The sequence below is a fragment of the Eleutherodactylus coqui genome, chromosome 6, assembly GCF_035609145.1.
Source record: "Eleutherodactylus coqui strain aEleCoq1 chromosome 6, aEleCoq1.hap1, whole genome shotgun sequence".
Lineage (NCBI taxonomy): Eukaryota > Metazoa > Chordata > Amphibia > Anura > Eleutherodactylidae > Eleutherodactylus > Eleutherodactylus coqui.
Window position 1 is genome coordinate 196,541,688 of NC_089842.1, and position 27,566 is coordinate 196,569,253.

Consider the following 27,566-nt stretch of genomic DNA (forward strand, 5'->3'; position numbering starts at 1 on the left):
ACCATGCGGGGTAAATAATGCATTACTTTGATAGATCGGACATTTACGGACGCAGCGATACCAAACATGTATTTTTGTTTTAGGATTTTGATTCTTTTATTAAGCCTAACCAATGACCTGTAAAAACACAGCTCATTAATTACAACTTGGATGTTCTGCAGTGTTTCCGCCACGTCGAAATTTACCCTATATGTTACATAAACCTACCCTAATAGTGTCCAGTCAGCATGCGGAGTGTAACAGTGATTGAGAAATAGTTGTGCAATCACGTTTGTTGTTTTTAATAAGCAAGGTTAATGGCGAGCCGACTGGATTAATTGTATAGAAATATTTCAAAAAAATACAATACAACGGCAACTGGATTATATTATTCCCCATAACTGGAAAACCTTACGTGGCAGAAAAAAATACATGTCATATTTGAATTCAGCGCACTAAAGTTACTATAAGCCTCCTCTCTGCTTATCTGTTACTAATATTGTGTTGCACAGTGTAATTGTTCCATCTAAAGGCCTATGGAATGGTCTTTAAAGCATTTGATAATATGACTAATTGGTTAGGTTAGGTTGAACTCATTGGCTTTCTGTGATAAGGGAATCTAATAGATGGAGATTTGTGAAGTAAACAATTTCATAGATTCCTATTAGAACTATCCATTTTGTGTATTCTGTTTGCTTTGCAGTAGCTGTGTACGGTACAAGAAAACTAGCATGGTACCATATTAGCCAGAAAAATCAATGTGGTGTCAAATACTCCTGTAAAAAAAGACAAAAGTATTATAGAGGTGATACCTCTATTGCAAATTATATTTGCAAGCTTTCGGCACTCAGAAGTCCCTTCATCAGGTAACGGCAAATGAACAACTGAGAGAAAAGCCCAATTATTAATGTAGTGCTGAATTATGCAGTAGCTGAAATTTGTCATTTGTTTAGCAGTAGGTATCACAGTGCAGTCAAGACGGGTGAAGCCAATCACAGTACCGCAGGGGCGGGTAGCAAATATAATGCATAATCAGAAAAGGTAATATTAGAAATTTCTGGGTCCTGTAAAGTAAAAATACTGGGCTCTTTCCTAGCCTTCCATATCTTGCACCTCATTTTCCTCACCCATTGGTACTTCTCTATACTGTAATGGTAATGAAAGAAAGAGGGTTGTGGCAAAAGGCTGCATAGAGAATTACACTATTGTGCAAAAGTTTTAGGTAGTTGTGGTAAAAATGCTGCAAAGTAAGATTGGCCATGCTGTATGACCTGTGACATGACACTGACTTCCACAACCTTACCTTTGTAGGAGTGTTTTTCTGTTCCTCACCCTGTTTAAAGTCTACTACACAGTTGTTTCTGTTTAAGTTAATGACTGTATTTCAACCTTCATATGAAAATGATGATCATTTATTGCATGTTTGGTAGAATTGGTTGATCATACACTCCCAGAAACTTTCTGACTTTGTACAAGTGCACCTAGAAGAATTGATGCTGTTTTAAAGACAAAGGGCAGTCTCACCGAAAATATTGATTTGATTTCTCTTTTCTTCATTCACTTTGTATTTTCTTAATTCACAAAAATAAACTATTAACACTTGTTTTTTTAAAACCATTCTTAGTTTGCAGCATTTTTCTACACCTACCTAAAACTTTTGCACAGTAATGTACATTATGTTCATTATGTAACATATCTCTCCATTATCCATTATACCATTCCTTCAATATCCCAAGATCCACTAGATGTATAAAATTCTCTAAACTGTTAGTGCATAAAATCAGATTATGTTCCCCTTTTACCTTGCCTTGTGGATTATGTATTCCTTCACTCTATGGATTGAAGTTACTGTGTGACTTTAATGTACCCTTTCAGGCTGTACCAAAGATACATAGTACCCCGAGACATCCAGACTCCTACTTAACTCTTACCACTGTAACTGGAGACCACTGTCATCCACAATTTGCACTTTTTAATGACTGAAGTTAGAATAAAGAATTTCCTTTCTCTCTTCTTACATTTACAGGTATTTTCCTCACTACTGAGAGGTTCCATGAAAAATTAGGGGCACAAGATAGTGGGCAGCATTGCATGAAATGCATAGGGAAATATTACTGTAGCTTGCTGATAACTGCCAACATGAAATATGGCTTGTTGTTTTAAATACCTTTCCTTTTAATAGCACAGGCCCTAATACTGCAATGGTAGTAGCAAGTGGAAGGCAACTTTTGCTAATGCCTAAGAGAGAACAATGGAACTTGAGTTTCAATACTTACTTAATAGAGATGAGCGAACGTGTTCTTCCGAGCTTGATATTCGTGCGAATATTAGGGTGTTCGTGATGTTCGTTATTCGTAACGAACACCATGCGGTGTTCGGGTTACTTTCACTTCCTTCCCTGAGACGTTAGCGCGCTTTTCTGGCCAATTGAAAGACAGGGAAGGCATTACAACTTCCCCCTGTGACGTTCAAGCCCTATACCACCCCCCTGCAGTGAGTGGCTGGGAAGATCAGGTTTCCGCCGAATATAAAAGTCGGCCCCTCCCGCGGCTCGCCTCAGATGCCGTGTGAGTTAGATGAGGGACAGTGCTGTTTGTACCGGAGCTGCTGTAGGGAAAGAATTGGTAGTTAGTGTAGGCTTCAAGACCCCCCAAAGGTCCTTATTAGGGCCACTGATAGCTGTGTGTTGGCTGCTGTTAGCAGTGGCAATTTTTTTTTCCTCAAAATCGCCTCTGCAGAGCGTTGCACCCGGCATTAGGGACAGAAGTGCTGCATAGGCAGGGAGAGTGTTAGGAGTGAGTGTAGCCTTCAAGAACCTCAACGGTCCTTTCTAGGGCCATATTTAACCGTGTGCAGTACTGTGCTGGCTGCTGTTAGCTGTGCTGCATTTTTTTCTACTTCTCAAAATCGCCTCTGCAGAGCATTGCACCCTCCATTGATACTGCAGGGAAAGAATTGTGTAGGCAGGGCCACAACACAGTTATTATTCATTGAATATACGCAGTGCTGCCTTTTGGTGGAAAAAAACGGAAAATATTTCTATTTGTCCTGCCTCTGTCCGTCCTAAGGGCGGTGGACACATGTCGGCTGCGTGTGCAACCTTTAAAAATCAGACGCACCCAGCTACGGTTTACTGCTGGCTTCGCCATTTGCTTTCCTTAATTGGGAAAAAAAATACCTGCTCTGCCAGAGTTAATAACTCTGCTACCCTCACGTTCTGTGACACATTAGCAGGGACACAGCACAGTTATTAAACTTCTCATGTTCATTGAATATACGCAGTGCTGCCTTTTGGTGCAAAAAAACGGAAAATATTTCTATTTGTCCTGCCTCTGTCCGTCCTAAGGGCGGTGGACACGTGTCGGCTGCGTGTGCAACCTTTAAAAATCAGACGCACCCAGCTACGGTTTACTGCTGGCTTCGCCATTTGCTTTCCTTAATTGGGAAAAAAAATACCTGCTCTGCCAGAGTTAATAACTCTGCTACCCTCACGTTCTGTGACACATTAGCAGGAAAACAGCACAGTTATTAAACTTAGATTATACATTCACTAGAGGCAGTGGGGCCTTTCGTTTTCAAAAAAGGGAAAAAATTATATTTGGCCTGCAGTCTTGCGCCAATTTATTAGCTGCCTGTGAAATCAAATCACTGGTAATACAGCATGCTGAGGGGTAGGGGTAGGCCTAGAGGACGTGGACGCGGCCGAGGACGTGGACGCGGCCGAGGACGCGGAGGGCCAAGTCAGGGTGTGGGCACAGGCCGAGCTCCTGATCCAGGTGTGTCGCAGCCGACTGCTGCGCGATTAGGAGAGAGGCACGTTTCTGGCGTCCCCACATTCATCACCCAATTAATGGGTCCACGCGGGAGACGGTTATTAGAAAATGAGCAGTGTGAGCAGGTCCTGTCCTGGATGGCAGAAAGTGCTTCGAGCAACCTATCGTCAACCCGCAGTTCTGCGCCGTCCACTGCTGCAAATCCGAATCCTCTGTCTGCTGCTCCTCCTTCCTCCCAGCCTCCTCACTCCACTACAATGACACCTGCTCAGGAGCGGGAACACTCCCAGGAACTGTTCTCGGGCCCCTGCTTAGATTGGGCAGCAGCGGTTCCTCTCCCACCAGAGGAGTTTATCGTCACTGATGCCCAACCATTCGAAAGTTCCCGGGGTCCGGGGGAAGAGGCTGGGGACTTCCGCCAACTGTCTCAACAACTTTCTGTGGGTGAGGAGGACGATGACGATCAGACACAGTTGTCTTGCAGTGAGGTAGTAGTAAGGGCAGTAAGTCCGAGGGAGCAGCGCACAGAGGATTCGGAGGAAGAGCAGCAGGACAATGAGGTGACTGACCCCACCTGGTGTGCAACGCTTACTCAGGAGGACAGGTCTTCAGAGGGGGAGTCAAGGGCATCAGCAGGGCAGGTTGCAAGAGGCAGTGCGGTGGCCAGGGGTAGAGGCAGGGCCAGACCGAATAATCCACCAAGTGTTTCCCAAAGCGCCCCCTCGCGCCATGCCACCCTGCAGAGGCCGAGGTGCTCTAAGGTCTGGCAGTTTTTCACAGAGACGCCTGACGACCGACGAACAGTGGTGTGCAACCTTTGTCGCGCAAAGCTCAGCTGGGGAGCCAACACCAACAGCCTCACCACCACCACCATGCGCAGACATATGATGGCCAAGCACCCCACAAGGTGGAACGAAGGCCGTTCAGCGCCTCCGGTTTGCACCCCTGCCTCTCCCCCTGTGCCCCAACCTGCCACTGAGATGCAACCCCCCTCTCAGGACAAAGGCACTACCGTCTCCTGGCCTGCACCCACACCCTCACCTCCGCTGTCCTCGGCCCCATCCAGCAGTGTAGTTCAGCGCACCGTCCAGCCGTCGCTTGCGCAACTGTTGGAGCGCAAGCGCAAGTACGCCGCCACGCACCCGCACGCTCAAACGTTAACCGTCCGCATAGCAAAATTCATCAGCCTTGAGATGCTGCCGTATAGGGTTGTGGAAACGGAGTCCTTCAAAAGTATCATGGAGGCGGCGGCCCCGCGCTACTCAGTTCCCAGTCGCCACTACTTTTCCCGATGTGCCGTCCCAGCCCTGCACGACCACGTCTCCCGCAACATTGTACGTGCCCTCACCAACGCGGTTACTGCCACGGTCCACTTAACTACGGACACGTGGACAAGCACAGGCGGGCAGGGCCACTACATCTCCCTGACGGCACATTGGGTGAATTTAGTGGAGGCTGGGACAGAGTCAGAGCCCGGGACCGCTCACGTCCTACCCACCCCCAGAATTGCGGGCCCCAGCTCGGTGGTGGTATCTGCGGAGGTGTATGCTTCCTCCACTAAAGCACCCTCCTCCTCCTCCTCCTCTTCTGTCTCGCAATCAAGATGTGTTAGCAGCAGCATGTCGCCAGCAGTCGGTGTCGCGCGGTGTGGCAGCACAGCGGTGGGCAAGCGTCAGCAGGCCGTGCTGAAACTACTCAGCTTAGGCGATAAGAGGCACACGGCCCACGAACTGCTGCAGGGTCTGACACAGCAGACCGACCGCTGGCTTGCGCCGCTGAGCCTCCAACCGGGCATGGTCGTGTGTGACAACGGCCATAACCTGGTGGCGGCTCTGCAGCTCGGCAGCCTCACGCACGTGCCATGCCTGGCCCACGTCTTTAATTTGGTGGTTCAGCGCTTTCTGAAAAGCTACCCACGCTTGTCAGACCTGCTCGTAAAGGCGCGCCGGCTCTGCGCACATTTCCGCAAGTCCCACACGGACGCTGCCACCCTGCGCACCCTGCAACATCACTTTAAGCTGCCAGTGCACCGACTGCTGTGCGACGTGCCCACACGGTGGAACTCTACGCTCCACATGTTGGCCAGGCTCTATGAACAGCGTAGAGCTATAGTCGAATACCAACTCCAACATGGGCGGCGCAGTGGGAGTCAGCCTCCTCAATTCCTTTCAGAAGAGTGGGCCTGGTTGGCAGCCATCTGCCATGTCCTTGGTAATTTTGAGGAGTCTACCCAGGTGGTGAGCGGCGATGCTACAATCATTAGCGTCACCATTCCTCTGCTATGCATCTTGAGAAATTCCCTGCAAACCATAAAGGCAGCTGCTTTGTGCTCGGAAACGGGGGCGGGGGAAGACAGTATGTCGCTGGATAGTCAGGGCACCCTCCTGTCTATTTCTCAGCGCGTACAGGAGGAGGAGGAGGAGCATGAGGAGGATGAGGAGGAGGGGGAAGAGACAGCTTGGCCCGCTGCTGACGGTACACCGGCTGATTGCCTGTCATCCTTTCAGCGTGTATGGCCTGAGGAGGAGGAGGAGGAGGAGGATCCTGAAAGTGATCTTCCTAGTGAAGACAGCCATGTGTTGCGTACAGGTACCCTGGCACACATGGCTGACTTCATGTTAGGATGCCTTTCTCGTGACCCTCACGTTGCACGCATTCTGGCCACGACGGATTACTGGGTGTACACACTGCTCGATCCACGGTATAAGGAGAACCTGCCCACTCTGATTCCCGAAGAGGAAAGGGGTTCGAGAGTGTTGCTATACCACAGGACCCTTGCGGACAAGCTGATGGTAAAATTCCCACCCGACAGCGCTAGTGGCAGAAGGCGCAGTACCGAGGGCAAGGTAGCAGGGGATGTGCGTAGATCGAGCAGCATGTACATCCCAGGCAGTGCAACAGTCTTTAAGGGCCTGGACAGCTTTATGGCTCCCCACCAAGACTGTGTCACCGCTCCCCAGTCAAGGCTGAGTCGGCGGGAGCACTGTAAAAGGATGGTGAGGGAGTACGTAGCGGATCGCACGACCGTCCTCCGTGATGCCTCTGCCACCTACAACTACTGGGTGTCGAAGCTGGACACGTGGCCTGAACTAGCGCTGTATGCCCTGGAGGTGCTTGCTTGTCCTGCGGCTAGCGTCTTGTCGGAGAGGGTGTTTAGTGCGGCTGGGGGAATCATCACAGATAAGCGTACCCGCCTGTCAACCGACAGTGCCGACAGGCTAACACTCATCAAGATGAACAAAGGCTGGATTTCCCCAGACTTCTGTTCTCCACCAGCGGACAGCAGCGATACGTAAGCAATACGTAGGCTGCACCCGCGGATGGAAGCTACGTTCTCTCTCACCATCCAAAACGGGGACATTTCTGCTTCATCAATCTGTGTCTAATATTCCTCCTCCTCCTCCTGCTCCTCCTCCTGAAACCTCACGTAATCACGCTGAACGGGCAATTTTTCTTAGGGCCACAAGGCTCACTCAAATAATTTTTCTGAACAATTTTTATAAGTTTCAATGCGCTTAAAAGCGTTGGAACTTTAACTTGAACCAATTTTTCGTTACACTGGGCTGCCTCCAGGCCTAGTTACCACTTAAGCCACATTAACCAAAGCGATTAATGGGTTTCACCTGCCCTCTTGGCTGGCCATGGCCAATTTTTCTGATGCACATTAGTACTGTTGATACAGCAATTTTTGTGGGCCCTCGCCTACAGTGTAATCAAATTAATTTTTAGCCCACCTGCATTAAGCGCGACATTACTACCTCAGCTGTGTTGGGCAATGCAATGGGATATTTCTATGTACCGCCGGTGGCTTCCTGGCACCCACCCATGCTGTGGGTCCACAGGGAATTATAAATGCATCTGTTTCCACTTATAAAGAAACCCAGTCTGACTGGGGCATGCAGTGTGGGCCGAAACCCACCTGCATTAACCCTTTCCAGTCCACTGTCTGACCTGTGAAGACATTAGGGTTTAAGGCTGTACAGCTCCGTTGTTGGTAGACGTCCGTCGGGGTTCTCTTACTGTATATTGCCAGCCTCTCTGCTGTCGGAGCCTATCCTACGTGTCAGCTCATGCAGTACTGGCTTTAGCCAGCATATAGCGCCATTGTATAACGGCAGAAAAAGAGTAAGCCCCCTAGGAAAACCATATACAAATTGGATTGGAAAGGGTTAAGCACAACATTACTACCTCAGCTGTGTTGGGCAACGCAATGGGATATTTCTGTGTACCGCCAGTGGCTTCCTGGCACCCACCCATGCTGTAGGTGCACACGGAGTTTTTACTACATCTGTACACTTATAAAGAACCCCAGTCAGACTGGGGCATGCAGTGTGGGCCGAAGCCCACCTGCATTAAGCACGACATTACTACCTCAGCTGTGTTGGGCAATGCAATGGGATATTTCTGTGTACCGCCGGTGGGTTCCAGGGAACCACCCATCCTGTGGGTCGACAGGGACTTCACAATAGGGAGTTGTACCTACCTGTGTCTATGAATTAAAAAGCCCGGTCTGACTGGGGCATGCAGACACCTTGACAGAATGAATAGTGTGTGGCACATAGGTTCCCCATTGCTATGCCCACGTGTGCAGCTCCTGATGGCGGTGGCACAGGATTCTATTTCTCATTGCTTCTGTACAGCATTGTGGGCTATCGCTCCGCCACTTTTAAAGAGGGTCGCTGCCTAGCCGTGCCAACCTCTGCAGTGTGTGCCTGCGGTCCCTCGTCATGGCAGACGCACTTCTAAATAGACATGAGCGTGGTGTGGCATGAGGGCAGCTGAAGGCTGCCCAGGGACACTTTGGTGTGCGCTGTGGGGGGGGGGGGGCGGTTGGGCAGCATGTAACCCAGGAGAAGTGTCAGTGGAGTGTCATGCAGGCAGTGATTGTGCTTTGTTGGAGGTAGTGTGGTGCTTAGCAAAGGTATGCCATGCTAATGAGGGCTTTTCAGAAGTAAAAGTTGTTGGGAGGGGGGGGGGCCCACTCTTGCCGGTATTGTGGCTTAATAGTGGGACCTGTGAACTTGAGATGCAGCCCAACATGTAGCCCCTCGCCTGCCCTATCCGTTGCTGTGTCGTTCCCATCACTTTCTTGAATTGCCCAGATTTTCACACATGAAAACCTTAGCGAGCATCGGCGAAATACAAAAATGCTCTGGTCGCCCATTGACTTCAATGGGGTTCGTTGTTCGAAACGAACCCTCGAACATCGCGGGAAGTTCGTTCCGAATAACGAACACCCGAACATTTTGGTGTTCGCTCATCTCTATTACTTAACGTTTTCTAAGTTATAAATTAGTTTTTTGAATCAATTATATTAAAAAATTCCAAAAATTTATTTCCTAACAGAATACATATATTAGAATAGATTTTTGAAAATTAATTGTATGGGAGGTGCTGAGAGTTTTTGGGCTCAGAAACTGTTTTGTGGTGACATGAAGCATAAAGTTTACCATTTTCCACAATAATTTGGCTGCTAAGTGGCACTGTTCTATTGGTGTCTCTCAGTGATATTTAATTTTATCTTGGCAGAGCAAGCTACTGAGATGAGCGAAATGATTAATTCATTTTGTAATTTGTTGGATTTTAGGGGTTTAGACAAATATGCAGAGTAAAATTCCATAACATGTATCACATTAAAATCTTCTCTGGTTAGAATGTACCTCATAAAACTATTCAGAATATATTGTACGTTGCCTAACAGCCTTGCACAGTTCCCATGTACAGTAGATTATGAATAAGAGGCACTAATATCTGTACCTATGTCATTCACAGGGAGGGACAGACAGGCAATAATATCTATGGCCACATAATTCACAGGATATGTAGGAAAGCAGTATTGTCTTTGCTTAAAGCATACCTAACTTTTCAGATGACTCTCCAGAATAAGCTGTCATGTGTGTACGTAAGGAAAACCACTATTTCTGGCCTTTCTAAGACTTATATCCTGTATTTTCCCTATTCTTCCAACTGCAGGCTATATTCCGAGCTCTCTTAGAACTGGTTGGAGGAGCCTGATGTTATGCTGTGCACAGAGAACTGCATATCCTCCTCTCTAACTGTCTGTAAGGGTGCGTTCACACGAACGTATATCGGCTTGGTTTTCACGCTGAGCCGATATACGTCCTCCTCGTGTGCAGGGGGGGGAGGATGGAAGAGCCAGGGGCAGGAACTGAGGCTCCCGCCCCCTCTCTGCCTCCTCTGCGCCCCTCTGCACTATTTGCAATGAGAGGAGGCGGGACGGGGGCGGGGCTAAGGTCCGCAAATTAGCCCCGCCCCGTCCCGCCTCTCCCCATTGCAAATAGTGCAGAGGGGCGGAGAGGAGGCAGAGAAGGGGCGGGAGCTCAGTTCCTGTTCCTGCTCTTCCATCCTCCCCCCTGCACACGAGGAGGACGTATATCGGCTCGGCGTGAAAACCGAGCCAATATACGTTCGTGTGAATGCACCCTAATGCAAAGAAACATGACACCATCATTTAGGACAGTTTAATTAGTACTGAGCAGTGTAGATGTAAATAAACAGCAGTAAATCACTTACCATTAGCTCTAACAGCATATCTGTGTTAGTCTCTGCTTCCCTACTCCTCTTTTGTTCCATCTGCTCTCATAGACTTCAATAAGCAGGAAAACTCATCCCCCTCCTACTCTTTCTGTTTGCTGCCGCAACTGTTTGTCTGCTCTCGCAGCTTGCAAGTTGCAACATGATTGCTTTCAGTTCTATTAAATTTTGAGATTACAGGGCTATGCTGTGATGTTTGGCGGTGCAACCTGCATTGTGGCCAAAGTCACTATGTAGCCCTAACCTAATTCTGCAGACATATGCACTGTTATCTGACCCCTACATCTTGCTAACTGTTTAGATTTGTATTAGAAAGAAGTAGGGGGCAGTCTGAAATATGATTGCAGAATGAGACAAGGCAGAGTTCATCTGTAGTCTTGCTGTGGTGTTGCACAGGTTTGCATAGGTGCTGTAGACACAAAGTGGTAGAAAATATTAGCCAAGACTAGTTGCAAAGGTGTTTCATTTTTAATTTTAGATTAAATCAGATAATGAAAAAAAGGTTCCTATTAGAGATGAGCGAACGTACTCGTCCCAGCTTGATACTCGTTCGAGTATTAGCGTGTTCGAGATGCTCGTTACTCGTAACGAGTACCACGCGATGTTCGGGTTACTTTCACTTTCATCTCTGAGACGTTAGCGCGCTTTTCTGGCCAATGGAAAGACAGGGAAGGCATTACAACTTCCCCCTGCGACGTTCAAGCCCTATACCACCCCCCTGCAGTGAGTGGCTGGCGAGATCAGGTGTCACCCGAGTATAAAAATCGGCCCCTCCCGCGGCTCGCCACAGATGCATTCTGACAGAGATCAGGGAAAGTGGTATCTTGTTGGAGCTGCTATAGGGAGAGTGTTTGGAGTTATTGTAGGCTTCAAGAACCCCAACGGTCTTTCTTAGGGCCACATCTAACCGTGTGCAGTACTGTGGAGGCTGCTTTTTGCAGTGTTACACTTTTTTTTTTTTTCCGTATATCGGCCGTGCAGAGCATTGCGCCCTGCAGTAATTAGACATAGTGCAGGGCCAGTAGTGGTGAGGCAGGGACAGAAGACATATTATTGATTGAATATAGGCAGTGGGCCTTTGCAAAAAAATTTTGTGGGAAAAAATCTATTTGGCTTGCCTGTCACTGTGCTCAGTGTTCTGGGTCTGTCTGTGCTGGGTGTAGTAGTTCTACAAAATCATACGCAGCCAGCTAAGTGTTACAGCAGGCTTGCGCCAAATTATTTCCTGGCTCTGTCTGGGCTCTGAAATCACCGCTGTGTTGCAGTTGACAGTGCAACACTCTGCAGTTCTGTGACATACTCCAGGGACAGAAATGCGTAGGCAGGGACACAAGACATATTATTGATTGAATATAGGCAGTGGGCCTTTGCAAAAAAATTTGTGGGAAAAAATCTATTTGGCCTGCCTGTCACTGTGCTCAGTGTTCTGGGTCTGTCTGTGCTGGGTGTAGTAGTTCTACAAAATCATACGCAGCCAGCTAAGTGTTACAGCAGGCTTGCGCCAAATTATTTCCTGGCATTCCGTAAGCAAAGTCAGCCTCCAACCACAGGCCAATAAGCAGCACATTTAATTACAGCGTTCTGTTTCTGCATTACTGGTAATACAGCATGCTGAGGGGTAGGGGTAGGCCTAGAGGACGTGGACGCAGCCGAGAACGCAGAGGCCCAAGTCAGGGTGTGGGCACAGGCCAAGCTCCTGATCCAGGTGTATCGCAGCCGACTGCTGCGGGATTAGGAGAGAGGCACGTTTCTGGCGTCCCCACATTCATCGCACAATTAATGGGTCCACGCGGTAGACCTTTATTAGAAAATGAGCAGTGTGAGCAGGTCCTGTCGTGGATGGCAGAAAGTGCTTCCAGCAATCTATCGTCCACCCACAGTTCTGTGCCGTCCACTGCTGCAACTCAGAATCCTCTGGCTGCTGCTCCTCCTTCCTCCCAGCCTCCTCACTCCATTACAATGAGACATTCTGAGGAACGGGCAGACTCCCAGGAACTGTTCTCGGGCCCCTGCTCAGATTGGGCAGCAGTGGTTCCTCTCCCACCAGAGGAGTTTATTGTGACTGATGCCCAACCATTGGAAAGTTCCCGGGGTCCGGGGGATGAGGCTGGGGACTTCCGGCAATTGTCTCAAGACCTTTCAGTGGGTGAGGAGGACGATGACTGTGAGACACAGTTGTCTATCGGTGAGGTAGTAGTAAGGGCAGTAAGTCCGAGGGAGGAGCGCACAGAGGATTCGGAGGAAGAGCAGCAGGACGATGAGGTGACTGACCCCACCTGGTTTGCTACGCCTTCAGAGGGGTAGGCAAGGGCAGCAGCAGGGCAGGTTGCAAGAGGCAGTGCGGTGTCCAGGGGTAGAGGCAGGGCCAGACCGAATAATCCACCAACTGTTTCCCAAAGCGCCCCCTCGCGCCATGCCACCCTGCAGAGGCCGAGGTGCTCAAAGGTCTGGCAGTTTTTCACTGAGAGTGCAGATGACCGACGAACAGTGGTGTGCAACCTTTGTCGCGCCAAGATCAGCCGGAGAGCCACCACCACCAGCCTCACCACCACCAGCATGCGCAGACATATGATGGCCAAGCACCCCACAAGGTGGGACGAAGGCCGTTCACCGCCTCCGGTTTGCACCGCTGCCTCTCCCCCTGTGCCCCAACCTGCCACTGAGATCCAACCCCGCTCTGAGGACACAGGCACTACCGTCTCCTGGCCTGCACCCACACCCTCACCTCCGATGTCCTCGGCCCCATCCACCAATGTCTCTCAGCGCACCGTCCAGCCGTCGCTAGCGCAAGTGTTTGAGCGCAAGCGCAAGTACGCCGCCACGCACCCGCACACTCAAGCGTTAAACGTGCACATAGCTAAATTTATCAGCCTGGAGATGCTGCCGTATAAGGTTGTGGAAACGGAGTCCTTCAAAAGTATGATAGCGGCGGCGGCCCCGCGCTACTCAGTTCCCAGTCGCCACTACTTTTCCCGATGTGCCGTCCGAGCCCTGCACGACCACGTCTCTCGCAACATTGTACGCGCCCTCACCTACGCGGTTACTGCCAAGGTCCACTTAACAACGGACACGTGGACAAGCACAGGCGGGCAGGGCCACTAAATCTCCCTGACGGCACATTGGGTGAATTTAGTGGAGGCTGGGACAGAGTCAGAGCCTGGGACCGCTCCTCCTCCTCCTCCTCCAACGCAACCTCTGTCTCGCAATCAAGATGTGTCAGCAGCAGCACGTCGCCAGCAGTCGGTGTCGCGCGGCGTGGCAGCACAGCGGTGGGCAAGCGGCAGCAGGCCGTGCTGAAACTACTCAGCTTAGGAGATAAGAGGCACACGGCCCACGAACTGCTGCAGGGTCTGACAGAGCAGACCGACCGCTGGCTTGCGCCACTGAGCCTCCAACCGGGCATGGTCGTGTGTGACAACGGCCGTAACCTGGTGGCGGCTCTGCAGCCTCACGCACGTGCCATGCCTGGCCCACGTCTTTAATTTGGTGGTTCAGCGCTTTCTGAAAAGCTACCCACGCTTGTCAGACCTGCTCGGAAAGGTGCGCCGACTCTGCGCACATTTCCGCAAGTCCCACACGGACGCTGCCACCCTACGCACCCTGCAACATCGGTTAATTCTGCCAGTGCACCGACTGCTGTGCGACGTGCCCACACGGTGGAACTCTACGCTCCACATGTTGGCCAGGCTCTATGAGCAGAGTAGAGCTATAGTGGAATACCAACTCCAACATGGGCGGCGCAGTGGGAGTCAGCCTCCTCAATTCTTTTCAGAAGAGTGGGCCTGGTTGGCAGACATCTGCCAGGTCCTTGGAAAGTTTGAGGAGTCTACCCAGGTGGTGAGCGGCGATGCTGCAATCATTAGCGTCACCATTCCTCTGCTATGCCTCTTGAGAAGTTTCCTGCAAAGCATAAAGGCAGACGCTTTGCGCTCGGAAACAGAGCCGGGGGAACACAGTATGTCGCTGGATAGTCAGAGCACCCTCCTGTCTATATCTCAGCGCGGTGAGGAGGAGGAGGAAGATGAGGAGGAGGGGGAAGAGACAGCTTGGCCCACTGGTGAGGGTACACATGCTGCTTGCCTGTCATCCTTTCAGCATGTATGGCCTGGGGAGGAGGAGGAGGAGGAGGATCCTGAAAGTGATCTTCCTAGTGAGGACAGCCATGTGTTGCGTACAGGTACCCTGGCACACATGGCTGACTTCATGTTAGGATGCCTTTCTCGTGACCCTCGCGTTACACGCATTCTGGCCACTACGGATTACTGGGTGTACACACTGTTTGACCCACGGTATAAGGAGAACCTTTCCACTCTCATACCCGAAGAGGAAAGGGGTTCGAAAGTGTTGCTATACCACAGGACCCTGGCGGACAAACAGATGGTAAAATTCCCATACGACAGCGCTAGTGGCCGAAGGCGCAGTTCCAAGGGTCAGGTAGCAGGGGAGGCGCGGAGATCAGGCAGCATGTACAGCACAGGCAGGGCAACACTCTCTAAGGCCCTTGACAGCTTTATGGCTCCCCAGCAAGACTGTGTCACCGCGCCCCAGTCACGGCTGAGTCGGCGGGAGCACTGTAAAAGGATGGTGAGGGAGTACGTAGCCGATCGCACTAACGTCCTCTGTGACGCCTCTGCTCTCTACAACTACTGGGTGTCGAAGCTGGACACGTGGCCTGAACTCGCGCTGTATGCCCTGGAGGTGCTTGCTTGTCCTGCGGCTAGCGTCTTGTCAGAGAGGGTGTTTAGTGCGGCTGGGGGAATCATCACAGATAGCGTACCCGCCTGTCAACCGACAGTGCCGACAGGCTAACACTCATCAAGATGAACAAAGCCTGGATTTCCCCAGACTTCTCTTCTCCACCAGCGGACAGCAGCGATACCTAAGCAATATGTAGGCTGCACCCGCGGATGGAAGCACCGTTCTCTATCCCCATCAAAAACCGGGACCTTTTTGCTTCATCAATCTGTGTATAATATTCCTCCTCCTCCTCCTCCTGCTCCTCCTCCTGAAACCTCACATAATCATGCCGAACGGGCAATTTTTCTTAGGCCCACAAGGCTCAGTCATATAATTTTTCTAAACAATTTTTAGACGTTTCAATGCTCATTAAAGCGTTGAAACTTTCACCTCAACCAATTTTTATTTTAACTGGGCTGCCTCCTGGCCTAGTTACCAATTAAGCCACATTAACCAAAGCGATTAATGGGTTTCACCTGCCCTCTTGGTTGGGCATGGGCAATTTTTCTGAGGTACATTAGTACTGTTGGTGCACCAATTTTTGGGGGCCCTCGCCTACAGTGTAATCAAATTAATTTTTAGCCCACCTGCATTCCAGCTGACATTACATCAGCTGTGTTAGGCACTGTAATGGGATATATTTATGTACTGCCGGTGGGTTCCAGGGAGCCACCCATGCTGTGGGTCCACAGGGAGTTGTAACTGCATTTGTCCACTTCTAAAGAACCCCAGTCTGACTGGGGCATGCAGTGTGGGCCGAAGCCCACCTGCATTAAACATGACATTACCTCAGCTGTGATGGGCACTGCAATGGGATATATTTATGTACCGCCGGTGGCTTCCTGGCACCCACCCATGTTGTCGGTCCACACGGAGTTGTAACTACATGTGTCCACTTCTAAAGAACCCCAGTCTGACTGGGGCATGCAGTGTGGGCCGAAGCCCACTTGCATTAAACATGACATTATTACCTCAGCTGTGATGGGCAATGCAATGGGATATATTTATGTACCGCCGGTGGGTTCCAGGGAGCCACCCATGCTGTGGGTCCACAGAGAGTTGTAACTGCATCTGTCCACTTCTAAAGAACCCCAGTCTAACTGGGGCATGCAGTGTGGGCTGAAGCCCACCTGCATTAAACATGACATTACCTCAGCTGTGATGGGCACTGCAATGGGATATATTTATGTACCGCCGGTGGGTTCCAGGGAGCCACCCATGCTGTGGGTCCACAGGGACTTCACAATAGGGAGTTGTACCTGTCTGTGTCTACTTATAAAGAACCCCAGTCTGACTGGGGCTTGCAGTGTGAGCCGAAGCCCACCTGCATTAAACATGACATTCCCTCAGCTGTGATGGGCACTGCAATGGGATATATTTATGTACCGCCGGTGGGTTCCAGGGAGCCACCCATGCTGTGGGTCCACAGGGACTTCACAATAGGGAGTTGTACCTGTCTGTGTCTACTGATAAAGAACCCCAGTCTGACTGGGGCATGCAGTGTGGGCCAAAGCCCACCTGCATTTAATCTGACGTTAGCTCTGCTGTCCAGGGCACTGCAATGGGATACATTTATGTACAGCTGGTGGGTTCCAGGGAGCCACCCATGCTGTGGGTGCACACGGAATTCCCATTGCGGAGTTGTACCTGCCTGTGACTATTTATAAAAAACCGCGGTCTGACTGGGGCATGCAGACACCTTGACAGAATGAATAGTGTGTGGCACATAGGTTCCCCATTGCTATGCCCACGTGTGCAGCTCCAGATGGAGGTGGCACCGGAATGGATTTCTCATTGCTTCTGTACAGCATTGTGGACTATCGCCCCGCCCCTTTTAAAGAGGGTCGCTGCCTAGCCGTGCCAACCCTCTGCAGTGTGTGCCTGCGGTTCCTCTGGCAGACGCACTTATAAATAGACATGAGGGTGGCGTGGCATGAGGGCAGCTGAAGGCTGGGCAGGGACAGTTTGGTGTGCGCTGTGGACACTGGGTCGTGGGGGGGGGGGTTGGGCAGCATGTTACCCAGGAGAAGTGGCAGCGGAGTGTCATGCAGGCAGTGATTGTGCTTTGTTGGAGATAGTGTGGTGCTTAGCAAAGGTATGCATTGCTAATGAGGGCTTTTCAGAAGTAAAAGTTGTTGGGAGGGGGGGGGGCCCACTCTTGCCGCTATTGTGGCTTAATAGTGGGACCTGGGAACTTGAGATGCAGCCCAACATGTAGCCCCTCGCCTGCCCTATCCGTTGCTGTGTCGTTCCCATCACTTTGTTGAATTGCCCAGATTTTCACAAACGAAAACCTTAGCGAGCATCGGCGATATACAAAAATGCTCGGGTCGCCCATTGACTTCAATGGGGTTCGTTATTCGAAACGAACCCTCGAGCATCGCGAAAAGTTCGTCTCGAGTAACGAGCACGGGAGCATTTTGATGCTCGCTCATCTCTAGTTCCTATGCTTCCATAGACTTTAGAGGGAATCTGTCACCTATTTTTAGCCCTATAAGCTAAGCTTATGGGCTGAAAATAGGGGACTCTTGGAGTCTGGGAATGTAAATTTTTTACTTACCTCCCCAGATGTTGTCTCGGTGTGAGCACTGAAAGTGGCCGATGTAATGCATTGAACAAAGCTGCAAAGTAGTCTGCCCATTATAAAATTAGAACAGGTGGACTACTTAGCGTAGCACTCCATGCATTCACTAGTGGCTTTCAGCGCTCACACCAGAGAAACAATGGAAAAGGTAAGTATAAAACTTACATCCCGGGACTCCATGCCAGGGTGCTTTTAGATGTAATGATTATCGTTCAAACGAGTGAAAGTGAAGAATAATCGTTCGGTCTAAACGTGAGCCAAAACCCATCGTTAGCTCATTTGCTTATTGTTCGGTTTAAACAGCAATTGTTCAGTCCTTCTCATTTGCCTATTCAGGGGACTGAAAGATTCTTGATTGAATGAGTCAACGATTACTCTGTCTGTCTAAACAGACTGCATGAGTGTAAACGAGTTATCGGTGACATTACTCGCTCATTCAAACGAGAATCGTGTAAAAGGACCCTTACTAATACAATGACTCCTTGTGTTCTTCTGATTCACTGATGTGGATGAGTGGATAACATGGTACCAATTATGCTGATACCAATTGGGAGAAACTCTGTGTAGCGGTAGTGGTAGATATTGTAGATCATACAAGCTGACCTACGAACCTACATCCTCTGTATTTGTTACCAAATGCTCATTTACACGTAGTGCCCACATATTCCACAGCGCTGTACAGAGGTTGCCATCATTTACATTAGTTCTTGTCCCCAATGGGACTTATAACCTAAATTCTCTTACATGCTACAGCTAATTCAAAGAAAGACAATTATGCTACAGGTTTGGTTTTGGAGCATGGGAAAAAGCCTTGTGTGTCACAGAGTGCTAAGCTCTCGCTCACAACCTGAAGTCTACAAGTTCAATCCTTGCATGGTTCAGGTAGCCTGTTCAAAGTTGACTCAGCCTTCCATACTTCTGAGGTCGGTAAAATGAGTACCCAGCTTTCTGGGGGGTAATAAATAAATTACTTGAAAGCGTTGTGGAATAAGTTGGCGCTATACAAATAAAAGGATTTATTTTTTGTTATTTTCTATGTGGATCTTGTACTCGATTAAATTTGAATCTAGGACTCCAAAGTTGCAAGACAACAGTGCTAACCATTGAGCCACGGTGCACCTACAAAGTTCTGATCATATTTCACATTCATTTTAAAATTTTATTAGAATTAGGTTAAAATGTAGCATTTTCTAAATACACATTTAAATTTAGCATATACTTTGGGTGACATAACCTCAGTGCTGACCTTAGAACATATTATAGACATTAAAGTATACTCTGCAATTAATATATTTCCCTGTTTGTTCCAGTTAAATTTAAAAAAAGCTTTGGTTACTCGTATTGCTTACGTATTTACACTTGACTAGTATAAGTAAAAACAATGGAGTCACTAAGTAGTCAAATCACACTGACTCGTATAGCCATCATAGTTCTTGACCACTAATCATTTGGTTTTCAATGGACAAAAGAGCGCACACAAATAACTAGATGGAACTTTCAAAGACAAATTATGTTGCTTTGCTAACTTATCTGCATACCAACCTAATTAGCTTCCACTGAAAAAAGTTGTCAGACTTTTTTGTCACTGGTAATTGCCAATGATGTCTGGGTTTCCAAGGAAAAGTTCCTTTTGTCTCCCCAAATTGCTAAATTTCCCATAATGTAAGCTTTTGTAAAATACAAATTAATAAGACATGTTAAAATAATTGTATGACATTATTTGGATGTAAATCAAACAATTGAGTAAATTTATGGTCAAGTAAACCCTTGTACGTGGGCACTTTCTCTCCCAATTTAGGAAGATTATGAGTCAAAAATACATTTAGAAGACATTCTGTCAGGAGGTCAATAGTTTATTTGTTTATTGCACTTACCTCATCAAAACATCTCCAGAAGTAGAATCCAAAAGTATACCGCTTCTAAAACTTAATTTGGGAGATTCATCAACACTAAGACTCCAAATGTAGGGTACTTGGGGGCCATTTAGATGAACATATTCGATAATGTAGTACATGGATTGACTGGGTCCAGCAGAGTGGGACCTGATCTAATTTAGCAGCTCTCCAGTCTGGCTTACAATCAGGGTCCAGAGTGGGGACCCCTCTCAGTCATGACAATGTGTCGTAATAGGAATGTGGTAGGGACTTGTCTTGATGACAGGAAACTTGGCTTTCAGATATTCCACTTGAAGAAGACCTGAACATTGCAAATTTCCTTCCCAGAGTACGTTTTAATCAGGTGAAAACAATCGACCGAACATTCTTTTGCCTGATCATCAAGCCATATAAAGGTGCAAAAGATCAGCTAATGACTGAGCAAACTCTCATTTGTCAGCTGATTGTCTCATTCATGAGAGCATATGAGAGCAGATCTCCCCATAAAAACAGGGAAATGTGCAGCCAATAATCATTTATCCTCTTGTAGAGTCTGAATTGGCAGGTGTTAAGGCCTGGTAAGCCAATGCCAATATCGTACATTGCTCTATGTAAAAGCTCCCTCATGGTGGCTTTACATGGGACAACTGTCAACTGGTAAAGATCTCTTCCGGCCACCCACCTCCGTTCAGAGTGAACAGGCAGTCGTTTATAGATGAATGAGTTTACAGGCCAACTGTGATCAGATTTTTATACCTGCCTAAAATGAACAGTGAATGATAAGCAAATGAATTATCAGTCATCGTTCAATTCTAGGCCGCATTTACACTAAACGATTATCTTTAAGTTCTACACAAACCAACGGTTAACTGAACGATAATCATTCCATGTAAAAGGACCCTTAGGCTCAGTGATCTTTGTTGACATATTAAAGTGGCCTCTTCATTTTTATTTATCTCCTACTTGATAGGTACACTTTTCTACCATTTACGGTTAGTATGTCAACCTACAACTGCACAAAAGTTGATCGTCTTAAAAATGAATACAAGAATGTAGTATATAGAGAATTCTCCCTTCATTATTTCGTAAAATGTCATGATGAAATGTGGAAGTGGTCAGATAGGTGGAATAAAGGCTGATGGGTGAAGAATGACAGACGGCTGTGGCATTAGAGGTAAATGATAACAGATTTAGTCGTCTGTTAGATAGTCCCCTCTTGACTGTGACCGACCTCTGACCTGACTCTTACAATCCTGACTAGTACAGGGTATTTGTCACAGGTGCAGGGAAGCAGCCAGTCTTCGAAGCCTGCTTACAAAAGCAAGCCAGACAGGAGGTTTAGAAAAGGGGCTTGACCTCTGTTGATACTTCAAGGGGACTTAGTTTAAACAATAGTAAAAACAATGGAAGGAACTAGATGAATGAGAAGCAAGAGGAAATTGGGTCAACTCCACTTCCAAGGAAGAACTACGAGGAATCGAGATGGAAATTTTGGTACACTTCAAGCATTCACCACCCATACTTAGTTTCATATTCATTCTAAAAACTGTATTTATTGATAGAATTTATATATATTTGTCACACTTGATTCCGAGTCATGTAAACCGTTCAAGCTAATTTTTATTTTATCTATATACACATTTATATAGCGCATACTTATTGATGTCCCCATTGGGGCTCACAGTCTAAGCTCTCAGTTATTGAGAGCCAAATGCTTAACATGCTATTCAGCAATCAGTACCTTTGTATTAAAGTAGATAAAATAAGCCTTCACGTTAAGGAGGTGTCTCGCAAAGACAACCCCTTTTTCAGTTGAAGGCACTCCGGAAGTTCAACACTTAAACTCACATTGATTAGATGAAACCACAGTTGGAAAACTTGTTGATGGCCATACATTTTCCTTGCAGCAACTGCTTCACGGGTAATGTAGTATTACGAGCAAACCCATTCAAATAATTGGCCAACCATGTTATAGCATCTGCAGCGTGCGGCTGCAGGATATCATGACTGTTCTGTTACATTGTTATGGTTGCATTGCATTACACCTTTTTAGTCTACTGGTGTGATGGAAAATGTTTGGCCATGATAGAGGTAGTGTTGCAATGTGCAACATTTTTGTTTTGCAGCTCAAATGACTGTACATCCCATATTATATATTAGGAACCTTTAAATAAATAGGATTATCCCACCTGGAAAAACTATTTCTTAAAAGCAAGCCAACGAAGCAATTACCTACCGTAATCCCCATGGTCTGCATGGTTACCACTGCAGGGAAAATATGATATTACAGTCATGTATATAGAGAAGGTGAGGATGCTCCTCAGCGGCTCTCCACTTTGGTAATACAATATGAAATCCATATGACCTAATAGGACATATGTACAAGTGTTGTGTGAAATGGAGCCATTTTTTATTTTATTTAGGCTTTTTTAGCATATTCTTATTTCTTATCTCCAACTCCTTATACTACGTATAGTCAGTATGTATGGTATACATCCTATTTACGATAACACCTACAGTGTTTCACTGATCAAGGTCAACTCTTCTCCTGTTCATGAAATTCTTTTAACACTGTCATCTGGTTCTTCATGTTGAAATCAAACAAGATGTTCATAGTTTTATATATTAATATTGGTTTTCTTGTTATGATTATTGCAAAAAATCCAGAATGTTAGAACTTGATTTTCATATATTGAAAATATTCCTTTGGCACAGCTGATTAGGTGACATAATACAAAATCTTCAGATAGTAGAAATACTCAAAATATAATCACTTGATGGCAATGCTTGCAGTGCAGCCAATAGAGGTTTTCAAAACACCATTGGGGGTCTACAGGATGAACAGATGATATTTTTTTATTGCATAAACATACAATATGTTTCCACCCTGCAGTGGGTTCTTCAGCAGGTACCTGATGAAGACCCTGGTGTGGGGTCGAAAGACGTTATACATTCATGCAGTAAAAGAATACTGTTTTTTAATTGTGTGGGCCTCCCAAAGGTGTTTCAAAACCCTATGTTGGCCACACAACATGCATCACCATCAAATGATGATGTTTAGAGTATTTCTGCCATCCATATAGCCAGTCTGAGATCTCTGGATAAGACCCCTTGGCTTTCATCATGGCTGAAGCTTGCAACCTGCATGGACTTCAGGTCTCTGGAAATATCATTATTGCTGTTGAAATTGTGCCCAGCCTAGCACAACCCCATCAGTTGGGAATTTTAACAATATCTCTCTATTACCATTTTACACTATATTTACTGTTTTCTACACTTAGATTTGTACCCTTTTTTTCACTTCTTTTTGTTTTTTTGATTTTGCGGAGTCCATAAAATCTTCAGATAGGTCCCTAATCAGTGGAAATATTTGGTCATAGGGTTTTACCGGAGGAAGGAAGTTTTCTGTGATCTTATTGTCACCTCTCAGCACACCCTCCGGCAAACTTCAAAATTCCATGGTGCGTTTCCAAAGTCAGTGATGAGTTTCACAAAACACAATAGCTCTAATATGCAACTACCCAAATATTTGGCCACCGTATTTGAAAGGGGCACAACAAAAATGTCAGCGGTATCAGGTTCGCTGGTTTTGGACAGTGATGCTCTTCAAGACGTAAAGCCAAAATTACTGTCAGGTTCCTTCTGAAGGTCGGAGGTCGCGCCCTAAAGTTATTATTTAGTCATAAAATGCTTTGATGAGTAACTTGATCACAACTCAGTGTATACAAAGCCTTAGGATAATTGTCTGTGGAAAATGGAGAGATTGTGTTACTCTTAATAGACTGCCAAGCTTCCATATAGCTAGATAAATGCTGACTCTGTGGTGAATGGGGTGATGGGAAATCCCATCTGTTTGGTTCCTGTTGGCTCTGCGTAATTATATAAACACAATAAATAGACTAGATTGTATTACGGGATCAGCCGCCATTTTAAGAAGAAACCCTCTGTCATTGCGGTTTCTCTGTGAGCTGGTTTAACCCACTTGATTTGATTTCTGCAGTGGGAATCTGTCTGTAGTGACAGAACGTCAAAGAATTGTATCTCAGGCACGTAGGCATCTGGAGTAGATGTTCATTGGCATTCAGGCCTGATTCATATCGTCAAAAAAAACCTCCATATGAATCTGGATCTCTATTGTCTGTTTTCAGCGACATCTTCTGTTAGTGATGAATACATCTAGCATGGAAGCATTTTTGCTGCATTCAGAATCATTGACCTCTTCTTGTTTCAATGCAGGGTAAATATCTAGAAAAACAGCATATGGGCTGCTGCAAATGCACCAGAAACTGTACTATTTGACATGATAATTCAATTGCAAATGTATATATTTTTGAAGTGTATTTATTTCAGCATCATGGGACCTAAGACTGTTTAATTCCACCATAGCTCCCCCGCCATCAAACATACTCCAAGTCTCATATTTAATAGACAAAAAGCAAAAATCATATAAAAGCAATGATGCTTATTATACCTAAGACTCCAGTCGGAAAAAGGCAGCTTTGTCTACCTGTGTGTTTCAGGAGGAAACTGTGTGCATACCACTTTAGAGGTCTATTGCATTCACACTGCTCGGGTATAGATGAGGTTTGAGTGCTATTCTGTCTCTCTGCCCGTGACAGGTATTTGAAGAGAAAAAGAGGGCAGCAACAGGGGGCTTGAAATCCTATAGAGAGGGGAAGTGCTGTCAGCCGGAGGGGATTTTATCTGCTTTATGTTTTTTTTTTTCTTTTGACACCTTTGGTTGAGGTCTTAGTTGCAATTCTTTCGAGCAATAGCGACACTATTAACCATTTGTATGCCAAACACAGTTGACAACAATGGAATTAAAGGCATTTTTTTTTCTTGGTGTTTAGAATAAGTCCCATCCATGTACAATTAAATCTAGATTTTTTTTTTAGATCACAAAAACATTTCCATATATATGTATATATTGGTTAAAAGTGGTTCAACATGATGAGAAAACTCAATTTGTTTCTTCACGTCTACGGTCTTTGTCAATATTTAATTTAGGATACAATGTTTTAAAATATCCAAATAAATATGTATCGAACAGCAATACATAATGAAATGATATGGAAGAGGAATGCCAATACTCAGATAGAACCCAGAATGATCCTGTAATGAATGGGTTAATAATTATTTATCAGTGCTATAATAGAGAAAGATAAAAGAGGGAATTGTCCACTGAAAGACAAAGACACTCAGGTGATGAGTAGTATCATATATTGTATTCTATGCATCCTATAGATGTGTGTGTACATATATAATACAGTATATGTGTATCTATACTTGCTTATAGTATTATTAAAAAAGGCACAGAAAAAAATCCAAATCATCATGACATTCAGTATTTGGAGACCCTTTACTTGAGACATAAACAGAAGTGAAGGAATGGAAGTTATTTGTGCCCAGTGGCAAGTTAACTTCCTTTTTATAAAGCACACGCTGCCATTTCTTTCACTCTCCCTTCATTTTTATTTTCAGATCTGGCATAACTATACATAAATGAAAAATAAAAGTAAAGAAAAAAAATATCAGGTCTAAAAGCGAGCGGACTTCTGACAAAGGGAGGATTGGTTTTGGGGTGAACACAGGAAGCAGATGTGGGGGTAGAGGTGAATATAGAAAAGGGGGTGGGTGGGTACAACGATAGAAAGCCACTTTAGGTCTGAATTACCCTCCACTCCAATCAGTTTTGCTGGATGCTTTTAATGATGGCCCGTCCTGCTTTTTTTATCCTCCCCCCACTCAGAAGCCCTATCTCTACAATGAGAGCACCATTCAGGGCTGACAGCAACACAATCAGAGCTCCATTCACCGGCGGCCTATGTTAACCCCTCTGAAAAGAACTCTAATGCATGTGGCAGTAATGGCAATTAGGTAAAAAAAAAAAAGAATATTAGGAGACAAAAGCAGTTTTTTTTAAAGCATAACAGGTGTTGTGTGTATATTTATTCATATATATATATATATATATATATATATATATATATATATATATATATATATATATATATATATATATATATATATATATATATATATATATATATATATATATATATATATATATATATAGTATGGATAGATATCTATAGCTACCTATCTATCTATGGATAGATACATATATACACACATATGGATAGATACCTATACACACACACACATATATATATATATATGTGTATATATATATATATATATATGTTTGTAGTCAGATGTTGGGTGGCAGCTTGAAATATGGTATGCACTGCAGTTTTTCTGCTTTGATACCCAAGGGGCTATAGCAGAGAACTATTTTGATTAATGCTTCATTGCAGTGCAGGGCTGAGAGCTGACTGTTTAGTCTTTTCTAAGGGGGTATGTCTAGACCACCAAAATAATGCGAAATGCAGTCTATCATGGCATTTCTTCAATTATGTATTAAAATAATATATCTCTAAGCGGTATGACCTGTCAGCCAGGCTCTCCTCCAGTTCAAGCAGTTGGACATTTATGAAATGTCATACAACTTTTTACTAAATCTTTTGCAGGTGGTGATATTTATGGCAGGAAAAAAAGTGTTGTACAAACGCTGCTATTAATACGTGACCCCCACAGCGGGATGAAACAATAGAATTATACATCATTGATTCTACCGACTCCCGGGCGGTGAGGCCGAGAACTGACAGGGCTCATATAAAGCCGTCTGCTGAAGTGTTGACTTTCACCAGGGTACAGCCAGCTGATGATCAGCAGATTTTGTGGTGATACAGCACTTCTGTCACTCTCGTCTGTGCGGCATCATTACACTGTCGTACGGAACATTAAAATGTTTCTTAAAAATATGACAAATTATAAATTACAATGTCACTTTTTTTGTCTTACAAATCAAATACTGCAAATGTTGGAAAACTTTTATTTTGTTTGCAGATACTTGCAAACCTTATGGAGCTTTCACACAGGGCGGAATTGTCCGCAGGACGTAGCGCCGCTGCTGATTTTGCCAATTACTGCGGATTTTGTTGTGTTTTTAAACTGCAAAATGCTTCTGTGGAACGTAGGCCGCTCTCACACATGAACGCGGCAAAGCGCTGTGATTTAAAATGCGGCGCCTTGGCATGATTTTGTTTTCATTTTCAGCCTGTTTTAACGCGCCCCATCATTGTGATGGGTGATGAGGTGCGCTAAACTGCAAATATAGAACAGACTCCGCTGGAATGCGCCGCCCAGTGCTGCGATCAAGCGCATGTCTGCAAGGCCCTATTTGTTTCAATGAGTGCATTATACCGCGATTATTGCAGCGTTCAAAATGGTAAAAATAGTTTGTGTGAGAGAGGCCTTATTGCTTTTTTTACGCAGATTTTGGGCAAAAACAGATGGGCGTACGTGTAACTAGGCTTTCCGCTACAGAGCATAGTTGCGCATGAACCAGGGTTTTTTTCTTTTTTTGGAGCCATTAAAACTCTGCGCCATAGCAGGCAATTTTGCGCACTCAAGATCGTTTTCAAAAACTGCTTACAATAGAACGTATTGATTTCAATAGCTTCCACTTATATTCTGCATTTTTTCGATCAATTTTTGTGCACGTGAAAATATACGTGACATACTGTATTTTTGTACGCATATGCGCACCCAAGGCACCATAGGAGTCCCTGATCCGTGCAACTTCGCTTTGTTAACTGATAACACCGGGGACTAATTGGGCCACACAGCCAGTTCAGTCACAGTTTGGGTGTATCGCATGCTGATGTGAACGGGCCCAGCAGCGTAGAAAAATACAGTAAAATGCATAGATACGCGCCTGATAGCCTGGGATAGCGCTACCCTCACAGTACTATTACGTCACGCTGTCGTGCAGGTATGTACACCTATGCTTATCTGTAGAGATAAGCGAACGTACTCGTCCGAGCTTGATGCTCGGGTATTAGGGTATTAGGGTACGTGAGATGCTCGTTACTCGAGACGAGTACCACGCGTTACTCGAGTCAATTCCATTTCCTTCCCTGTATGTTTAGCGCCATTTTCTGGCCAATAGACATGCAGGGAAGGCATTACAACTTCCTCCTGTGATGTTCCAGCCCT